Genomic DNA, 10,981 nt, shown 5'->3' with positions numbered 1-10,981 from the left:
GCAAGAATATACTGAATTCACCAAAGCTGTAATCAAAACTTTACTGCTGCCTTCAAGCACATCCAAGTTAAAAAAAGATGGAAAACCAAGGTTCTCCAAACACTAATGTTACAGTTTTGAAACACCCGGCTGAAGACACAAAAATGCAGCATTCACTCGAGTCAATGGAAAAAAATGCCTGTTCCTGTCAGGGGATTTTGGATCAGATCCAAAACAAGTGAGAATCAATAAAAGATAGGAAGAAGCTTGTGAATGAGAAGCACTGTGAAAATGCCTGGTATTATTACAAACATTCCACGGAGCTTCTGATAATAGCACAGGAAAGCAGTATCTGTCATATTGTATTATTCGAGTAAGAACAACCCATTTTGACTGCATTCCAATCAATACAAGATAAATACTTCTATGGATTTTTCTCCCTTTTTATACTTTGTTAAAGAGAGCCAATTCTCTTACCTTGCTGCACAGTAACTTCTAGAGAACTCACCTTTGGCACGTGGATGATGGATGGTCGGGGGATGTGAGTACAGAGCGCAATAGCATCATGGTTCAGCTCATTAGCAGCAAACACTGATGGCTCTGTGGTAGCAGACAGTGGCTGAACTGCAGTGTGATTGCTAGAACTGCTGTTTGTGCGGCCGTGCTTTTCAGAGTACCAAAGAGCTTTGAACATCCCCTCACTGCCCCTCTCTTCCACCTGCCTGAGGCTGCTGGCTGCTCGTGCAGCTGGCTGCTGGCACACGGCTGAGATCTCCTCGGTCTTCTGCTCCTCCATGGCTAGAGGGCTTGTGTTGGGCTGGTCAAATGGAGTGTTTTCGTGTGCATTTCTGAAGCAGGTGAGCAGGGCTGAGCAAGGGAAAGGATGCATCTTGGATGACAGGTTATCGGATCCGCTTAGCCTGCTTTTCACAGCAGCATAATCAACAGGCTGCAGAAGAGAGCCCAAAATGAAAGCCCAGGCATAATGTCCTTACAGTCTTCCCAGACTGAGCATCCCCTTTTTGGCTGCCAGATGCACCCAGAAGCGGGGTACTGCATGCACATCCCCCTCTGCCCTCCACTGCAGTCAGCCCGTTACCTCCTCGCCTCTGCCTGCTCCTATTGTCAGCAAGCCAAAGAAGTGCCAACACAATGAGAATGTTTGCAACAGTTGCATGCTCTTCCTCTGAGTTGTCAGCAGCTAAACAAAGCCCTCACAATAGTCCCATAACCCTGGCGGGCTACAGTTACAGAAACAGAGGCTGCAGCATCAGGCGGTCCTCAGTTAATAGTGCTGCGGCCTCAAGTTACCTGGTGAAGGAGGCAAAAAGATAATGTAGCCCGAGCTCTCCAGCCATAATAGCATCATCATGTGTATCAGTATCGTCATAACAATAGTATAACTTGCTCCAATTACACTACTCTGATATTTATTAGCCATAAAAAAACAAAATTGTTCATCTGTCACCGACTTAGATTGGAAACGCACTTTCAAGTTCTGCTGTTGCTCATTGAGAAGGGAAACTGAGAGGTAGCTGTGGTCAGAGAGGAGAAGACAAGACTGTGGAGACACCTCATGTTCATGTTCTCTCTTTTAGCATGACAGTGGAAGTTCCTTCACTGCAATGCATCGCTGCTCTCAGGTATACTCCAATAGCACCTGCTACTTTTCTGACCCTCTGCTTTCCAGGGAAAATCAGGACAGCATCCCATTGAAACTCAGCTGCTGACAATGGACACAAGAGGAGATGTTTCCTTGTGCAGTGTGCAGTGTCTTGAGGCTGGCTGCTAAAACAAAAATATGTAGGGAGGAGGGAAGGAAGGAAGGAGGGAAGGAAGGAGGAAAAGTTTATGCTTAGAGCATCTATCTCCATAAAACCCCAAATTGTCTTCTTTTTGTGCTGCCATCGGCTTCCTGTGTGGCAGTAGAGATGTTATTCAATATCTGTCTCCATCTGTAAGAAGGTGGAGAGTAATTACTTCTTTTTTCCACCCATTATGTTGCTTCTGTCTCGTCATGAAAGGTTATAATCTCTTGTTTTTGAGATGCTGGTCTAAGAGATCTAATCTCTTAATTCAAATGTGGCATCTGTCTGCTAGCAGCATTCAAGGTGAAACCTTGACTTTTCATCTTTTCCAAGAAACTTGTGAGGTTTTTGAAACTCTAGAAAGTTTTCTGTGTTATCTTCTAAACTCGGCTCAATGCTTTTGAGAGTTTGCAGTTGGGCTAGATGTGGTACTCTTTGGGTATTCAATGTATTTGCAAGCATTTCACTGTGACTGCATTGAAAACAGTAGCTCATATGTTCACAACACACAGAGAAATCCTGAATATTGGATGCAAAAGGCTTTGTAACCCACTGTGGCTGAGACCTTGAGTATGAACACTGAGCAAGCTGAGGCTGTCCCATCAGTACTGAATTATCCTATCACTATCAGACATGTAAAAAGTGAGTCTCCCTCCTGTTCATAAGCTCTCTTGAAGTACTGGAAGGCTGCAAAGTAGTTTCTCTGAAGCCTTAGAATCATAAAACCATAGGATCACAGACTCCTTAGAGTTGGAAGGGATCTTAAAGGTCATCTAGTCCAACTCCCCTGCAATGAACAGGGACATCACAGCTAGATCAGGTTGCCCACGGCCTGGTCCAACTTCACTTGAAATTCTCCAGGGACGTAGCATCAACCACATCTCTGGCAACCTGTTCCAGTACTTCACCATTCTCACAGTAAAAGATTTTTTTCCTTATATCTAACCTAAATCTCTTTAAGTTTGAAGCCAATTCTCCTTTTTCTACTACAAAAGACCTTGTGAAAGAGTTTGCCTCCTGAAAGGTTGCTATTGAAGCCTTCTCTTCTCCAAGCTGAACAAGCCCAGCTTCCTCAGCCTTTCTTCATAAAAGAGGTGTTCCAGCCCTCAAATATAAATAGAAATAGAAATGTAAAATTGAGATTGAGATAAGTATAATTAATCTCTATACATGTAACTAGTGTGTGTAATCTTTCCCTGAGTTTAAAGACAACGTGAGAGATTGCCACCGGTGGAGAACTTCAAAATGAACTGGTGGTACATGTAGCAGGTGACAGTCATGAGCCCCAGCAATCAAACCCACCCCTTGGTCTTCTCCATTTGGGATGTTTGGTTTTGGCTTGAGCTCATCACCATAGCTAACAGTGACGATACGACTCAAGGTTAATTTCATTTCAGCCAATCTCCTTGTACACATTAAGCAGTTTGCTAACCCCAATTTTACTTGTGATGAGATATTCAGACAAGTGGCAAGACTTGCTATATTTCTCTTGAATTTGCTCATAACTTACTGATGAGTTAAAATGTGCTGGCTTAACGTCTCAGCAAGCTGAACATTTCAAGTAAATGGAGAAAGTGAATTTCAGCCAACTCTTGACCTGTCTTTGTGTCATTCCTGCAAGAGAAAAATTTCCTTCAGGTGGTTGATGGAATTATAATCTTTTCTTAGCAAAAGACATCGAATTATATTTAGCTCAGGCATGCTGTGCTTCCAGCAAGGGCTAAGCAAGTTGATTATTTGGAGAGCCTATTTTGCAGCATGCCATCCTGCTTGCATGTATATTATCCCTTCTTTCCTCACCACTGTGCCTTTACAGTACCACTGATTCTCCAAACATCTCCCAGCGCCCTGTTTGTCTGCTGGGGGTTTCTTGTAGCCTAGTGTTTCCCTGCTGCTCCTCTTTGTCATCATGCTTTAAGCCCTAGCCTGTATCTGCTACCCCCATGCTAGTTGCAGAAGGAAAATGTTCATTGTGTCAGAGTACACTTTAAGCTAAATCTGAACTGATAATGACCAGCACAGCCCCATCATGTTTAAGGCATGGAGATCAGAAATGATGAACTGAATCCTGCTTCATGACCTTTTTTTCATAGCCTGTCCAAAATTTAAACAAAAAACAGCTGAAGTTCTGGCTTCCTCTACTTAATATACCCTGTCTATAGATGCATAACATATATGTTCTATAGAAAACCATGAGTAGGATATGAAGAGAGTGTATCTAAATCACAAAACACAGGTAGGAGCAGCACAGCAGAACTGAGATTGAGCTTAATGGGGGGCAAATCGGAGAAGACTTATGCAGATGGCAGAGGACCAGCTCCAAGAGAAGGTTTAAAGGGATACACAGTAAGAAAGCAGGAAGATACAACACTGTTTTTATCTGCAAAGGATAAGGATTGTGCTTAAAAAAATGACTGCAGTAGTTGGAAGACTCCAGGGTTTTTTTATTCTCTTGTATTAGACATCACTGGGGATAAGTGATGAGATTAGAGGGACCATCAGTCTTACAGAGTTATGGAAGTCCCCATGTTTCTAAACAGGAAAACAACCTGAGTAGCAAAAAATAAAAAGTTACTTAATTGTAAACTAGTTTAAAAAAATTCACAGTGACTCCAAAATCTCACTTCTAGGAGGTTGTGGAAAACTCATTCCTTGTTATACTTTAAACCCCATAGGACTAAATGAGGTAGAGACTGAGTATGCTCCTCTCCTTGTGGGACAGAATATGATATGTTGAAGGGTTATGACAATGGTTACTCTGTTAAAGGATGTTGGACAATGAGTAGCTGGGGAAAAAAAGCTTCCGAAAGCTGCTATGAAGATGAAGGCAGTGAAGGGCTAAACTTAAATCTTTCCCAATGAATTCTGCCCTCCTGCTGCAGCATTTCAAAACAAAGAGCACGATGATAGCAAAAGTCTGATGGATGCATACATGTACTCTTAATAACAATTGAGAGTCCTTGTTCAGATTTTCTGTTTTCAGCTATGCAAATAATATTCAGACTGAAGTCCTGGGCGTGGGAGCCAGCAGCTCTTGTGAACTGGGTCTTGATGCTGCTGTTGAAATGGGTACTACCAAGATGAGAATGTTTATTTAGCTATCCTCCAGCTGGGCAGTGAGAGCTGGGAAAATCTGGAAGTTGCTTAATACACAAGTTGTTGTTTTTTTTTTTACAGAAAGCATCCGTAGTTTCTGAGGAATCGTATTCTTCAAGTTAACTGTGTAACAGCCAGTTGGCAGGCTTAACAGCAATTGATGTAAAACTTCCATCTGAGCTGAGGTTGTTCTTAAGACAGAAGCAGAATCTCTTCTGTCTGCAGTTTAATGGATTCGGGATTGAAAACTGTGTTATTATTTGTAAGTAGCCCGTTGTGCAATGCTGACACTCAAAGATTCTGAGCCAAAAAGGTGTTTTCATCTGATGCTTTGTGAATGATCAGGTTCACTTATGATCTACACTGCCCTCTTTTACACAACTGGACTTCAAAATTTCATACATTTACAGCAATTTTCCATTTTTTATTCTTGCCCACTAATATTAATGTGGTGTGACCACACAGCAAATCAGAAGATTATGTAAAACAAAAGCGCAATGACAAAACACTTATTCAGCTTCACTGATTTTATTTTACGGATCTCTTTCAAATTTACCAAGAAGGATGCCAGACTCAGTGCAGCCTTTTTAAAATACTACAGGCCTGCCTCTTACTTATTTTTACCTCAAAAGGCAAGTTACATTCAAGGAGTAAAATAAAAGGATTATCTTGTGTCTCATATGCAGCAGGTGCATCCCTGGACCCTCATGGCCTGATCCAGCACCAACCAGTTCACAATACACCTTGTTGGGACTTGATGAGCACTGAATCGTGATCTGCAGAAATACACATTCTTCAGCCAGCTGCAGGGCAGTGCACAGGTTGGCATACGGCTGCAGCAGATTGCCAGAAGCCCTTTTGGAAATGAATGTGCTGACTGCCCAGTGTCCCACTGGGGATTTTCCCCAGCAGCTCTGATGTTCTCAGCTTCTGCACAACTGGCACATGGGAGGGGGTTTCAGCCTTCCCCTGACTACTTTGCAGCCATGTTGCAGCTCCCTGCAGCGATGGGCAGGCCCTAGCATCAGCTAAGCAAGCTGTGTTTGGGGCATCATCCTCTGGCTGCCCCTTCCTGCTCTGCTGGCTGAGCCAAACCCCTTCCAGCCACACACCACAGATGGCTAATTAGTATCACGGGGAGAGCAAAGCTGCTCTCTGGCCTTCTGTGCTGGAAAACAACTAGTCATTTTGCAGATGACATCCATTGCCGTTCTGCCTTTGCAGCGTGCAAATCCAAGCAGCACAGACCTGCCCTCGGGCACTGGTGAGCTGAATGGAGGACACAGATAAATGAGGCGTGCAAAAGAAGAGAGCAATGTCTGGAGTGTCTTGTCACTGAGAGTGTGGGTGAAGGGCCTCGTGGAGGTGCCAATTGCTGCCCTTGCTGGATGTCCTCTCTGGCTCCCATTCACTCTTCTCTTGCTCCACAATTCCTGATGACTCTTGGAGATTTTCCTCCAGCAGGAACAGTTGGTTTCCAGGATCTTCGCATTCCCATGGACCTCTTGTGTGAACCCTACCCAAATCCATCTAAAAAATACCATCAGAGCTACTTCAAGGCACCATCACAGTCTCTGACCCTTCAAATTGTCTCTTGTTGCTTGACTATGTGTATGGGAACTGCTGAGTCACGGCCTGAACCTCTGATCACCTGAGGCAAGCCAGGAGTCAGCCAGAGGAGCACAGGTGAAGGCAATTCACCAGTGCTGCTGGAAGGGGTGGAGCCTGGCTGCACCCCTCCTAGACCTATTTAAGAGCTGGCTACCAGAGGGGAAGGATCTTGTCTGGAGATCCCTTCTTCTGGTGCTTTCTGTAGATGAGCCTAACATAAAGGGGTAAGCCTTCCATTTATTCTCTCTTCTTATCCTAGTCTACTTTGCCTAACTCTCTTGTTCTTCTTGTGATTATAACATCTTAATATCTACTATGTTAATTACAATGTGCCAATTAGCTCTCAGTACAAACTCACCCAATTCCTTTGACTCAGAGACCTTCACTGACCAAGCCTCCAGGGCCCATAGGTCTGGGAGCTCATCTGTGGATCTGAGAGTCACAGACTTGACTCATACAAGCACAAAATTGCCCTCTGAAACTGCTGATGTGTGGAGAATTCCCTTCTTCCCTCGCTTAGGCTTGAAAGACACCCTCACAGGATTTTCACACATTGTTCTATGCATTCTGCATACTTGCTGAACAAAACCTGACCTTCATCTCAACAGAGTGACAACTTGTAACTAATAAAAATAAAATCAACTTAAGGGGAACATAATGAGGTATTTTTGAAATACATAATTGCAGTTTGGTTTGTATTTCCCTGCAAACTTCTGGGTGCTTTATATAAGCACTTCAAAAATGCTAACATTTCATTAATATGTTAAAAAATATCGTCTGCTTTTCCTCTGTTAAAAAAGGTTCTCTTCCTGGCAAAATAACAACAACAATAGTAATAATAATAATAATAATAATAAATCATGGATAAATAAAAAAGAATACCAAAACAATTACCACCTCCCAAAATGATTACTTTGGTAAATGATCTTTGTTTGGGGAAAGCCAATATTAAAAAGAATCTATATAATGGCTTTGATGAAAGCCAGATGATTACTTCAAACATAGTTCAGAACCATTTTCTGTCTTCAATCTAATTTTGGCTATGTCTGCACACTGCTTGGCTTTCTTCACTTTGCAACATCCATGCTGGATTCTTGGGAAAGTGGAGAGCAGAGTCTGTGGCTCTACTGAACCAAGGAACAAGTCCAGCCTCTGAATGCACAAAACTCATCTCATGTAGAAGCAAGTGCAACAAAAACTTCATTTACTGAGTCTAGGAGTCATAGCTATCAGCTGTGAGCGAGACCTACATAGTAAAATTTGGGCCCTGATGGCTGGGGCGATGCTGACTGCCTATGCAATGTAGGCAGTTTGGGACCAACGTGCTGAAATACACGTGTGTATTCATGCAGTGCACTTGTTTGAGATTTGTTTACAGCGCTGGAAGAAAACACAGATGTGGGGTTTGCTCCTGCCTCTGCAGACATTTTGCTGACTCAGATTCTTGCTTAACCCTCACAGGCCATGATCTAAAGATATAATTGTAATTTTCATTAAAGCAGATTATCAGAACTTTACCCACAGTTACCCACCTACACAAGCTTTAACAGAAGGGTGTCATTTTTACAGACATTTGGATCATGAATGGGCCCATGACAGATCTATTGCCATTGCACCTCCATACCACTTCCACACTTCACATATCATAATTTGAGTTCCACAATTAAAACATCCTCTTTTTTTTACACCCACAGTTCACAGGTGCAGCTTTCCACTGCTTGACTTGCAGGGCTGGGTTCTGCTGGCTACAGCTGGCTGCCCAACTGAGCCCAAAATGCATCTAGCAGCTGTCTTGCTCTCACAGATTGCTCCAATTTCTATGAAAATAGTTTTAAATAGCTGTTTTCCTCTCACTTTCAACTTTACAGTGATATGATCAGGGTCATGATAAACCACAGCATGGGTCTGTTTTGCTCTACCTTCGAAAACAAATATTTGGCAAGAACAGAAGTCACTGGCATGCTCAAGGTGCTTCAAGCTTGGAAAATGTGGCCCTTTATTTACATGCCTCGAATGTGAAAATAACAGCCAAATTTCAGCAGCGAGAGTGAAAATCTCATTGCAGCTGTGTCTGTCTGCATCAGGTGTGGGTGTGCGGGTGGCAGAGAAGCAGCTGAGGCTTGCTGTGCTGCAGAGGGGACCAATGCCTCCCATCTACACCCAAACACCCTTAAAACTGCTGATCATGGGAGCTGGTCTTGTGCAGACAGAGAAGGCAGGCATAGACTGGGGGTATTAAGATGTGGATTCCAGCAGATAAACTTGGCTGGCCCGAAAGTTGCCCAATGCTGGCTCTGCCCGTCCCATGCTCTGAGCTCCCTCCTGGGATTTTAGTTATTTTGGGATAGCTACCAATTTCATAGCTGCATTTTGAGATCGCATGAAATCTCTCAGTTTGCAAAAACTCCTCAGAAAGGCTGTGGGGAAGCATTCACTGATAACAGTGTCACACCTAAGGAGCTCTTGGCTCAGCACAGCCAAGTGCCTCCAACGCTCCTAACAACACACTGCTCCATCTCCACCCACAGGAACAGGCACAGTCAGGTCACATCCCACCAGGTCCTTTGGACAGAAACTTTTTGTAGTTCTCTTTCCAGCAACAGTAACCATTGCTTCACAACTTCCTCCTATTCTCCACAGTAGGTTGACAAAACACTTTCTCTCACCATGTGATGCTGGGAGACAGAAAGCCTCTCTTTTGCCAGAGCCTACAAAATGGTGGTCTCAGCAGTAGGGAGAAAATAGCTTTTCAGGCTGCTGAGTTTGCTGGCATCAGCAAATGTTCACTTACAGAATGAGACTGCTCCAGAATGCTGCAGGCTGATGGCAGCTATTTTCTGCATCAGCTAATTGGGTATGGGAGTCCCACCTGGTGCACAACGCATTTCCAGAGTAAACATTTTCCTTCCCCCTATTTTTAAAACTGCAGATGACGTGAGCTCCTTTCTCACTAAATAATTTTGCATAGGAAACCCTACCAAGCCATGGTACAATGGAACTTTTGGGGCTCTGCTGAGCTCATTTGACTCATGGCAACAGTGAGTTTATCCTCATGTGACACACAGCTCCATGGTCACACCTCAGGCAAATGAAGTCATGGCTGAGGACACAAGACAACGTGGAACTCAAAATAAATACATGTTCTTGGCCACAAGGAAAACAGGTTCTTTAAAAATTGCAGGCAATGGGTTTCACTCATTTACTGAAATTTTTTGGCAATGAAATACATATTTGTGTTTTTTGTACGTAGCTTTACCTCACTGCAAAATGATACGGTAACTTTGGATAGGAAATGCAGATCATCTTGCTCAGGTAAACTTGGGAGGAAAATGGAGGTAGGAAGAAAGTTTCAAATAAGTTCTGCTTGGCCAGGTCCCCAAAGTTTATACTCTCCTTCTTTGTGAAGTGCTAGAAACTCGTAACAAGATGGAAGTGATGATGTGCAAAGGCACACGTCTGGAAGACAAGTAACATCAATACCAAAGCACAGCCTTCATTCACTACCATCTGACACCCAGCCACCCCAAAACTGAGATTTTACACTTCAGACCATAACTCCTACTCAGTTTCTTCCTACTGAGCCACTGTGAAGCTCAGCTGAAGCAGCATGTCCCAGACTGGATGGTGACATTATCTGCTGCAAGTGGAGGGAGATCCGGTCAGAAAGGCAGTTTGATTGATAACTGATAATTACTGAATTAGGAAAAGAAATCTGGTGCTTCTCAGAGGTTCTAGCTGCCACTTTGCTTTTCTTCACTCTACATAGAATGGAAAGTTATGTGCTATATGAAAGATTGCTCCCTTAGTTCCTTTCTCAGGGAGGAGAAATCTGCCCAGTCTTTTCAACAAAGCTGCATCAGTGGGCAGATGGATTCAGCCCTGCAAATCGGTAAAAATAAAACAATTGGGCTATAAGAAAAACATACAGCATTAGTGTAAAATCTGTTCATACATTTGATACATTAATTTCCATGTAGTCCACCTCCTTGTTTAGAGCAGATGTACCCAAATATCTTGCTAATACGTATCTTTTTCTATCCATCTATCTGTCTACTTATGTTTGTGACGAGAAATACTGAAAACTTGCTGAGAAAACAGGTAGGACAAGCTTAATTCAGTGACTTCACCACATCTATCTCATCCAGTGCAGGTTGACTCGACACAGGACCTCCAGCAGATGCACATCCTTCCAGGCCAGCTGGAAGTTCCACATGGTCTCCTGGAGTGCACTAAATGGCACTAGAGATGCTCAGACTAGTGAATCAAATCTAAGTTTACCAGACAATGCAAGACTGTCAAGGGTCAGAGATGAACCCTTAGCTGTTTTTTTAATTTGTAACACATTACAAGTTTGGTCATTACTCCTGGGAATACAGGAAAGGCTCTTCCCTCCTGCTTGTGCTACATAAGTGCGCTCTGATTCTCTTATTCTTTTCCTTGTCTTTGCCAAATCTCAGTAACTTAGCTTTCAGTTACACCTATGAAAA

Source organism: Tympanuchus pallidicinctus, unplaced genomic scaffold, assembly GCF_026119805.1.
Source record: "Tympanuchus pallidicinctus isolate F22 unplaced genomic scaffold, pur_lepc_1.0 scaffold19, whole genome shotgun sequence".
Taxonomy (NCBI): domain Eukaryota; kingdom Metazoa; phylum Chordata; class Aves; order Galliformes; family Phasianidae; genus Tympanuchus; species Tympanuchus pallidicinctus.
Note: the sequence above shows the minus strand (reverse complement) of the source record.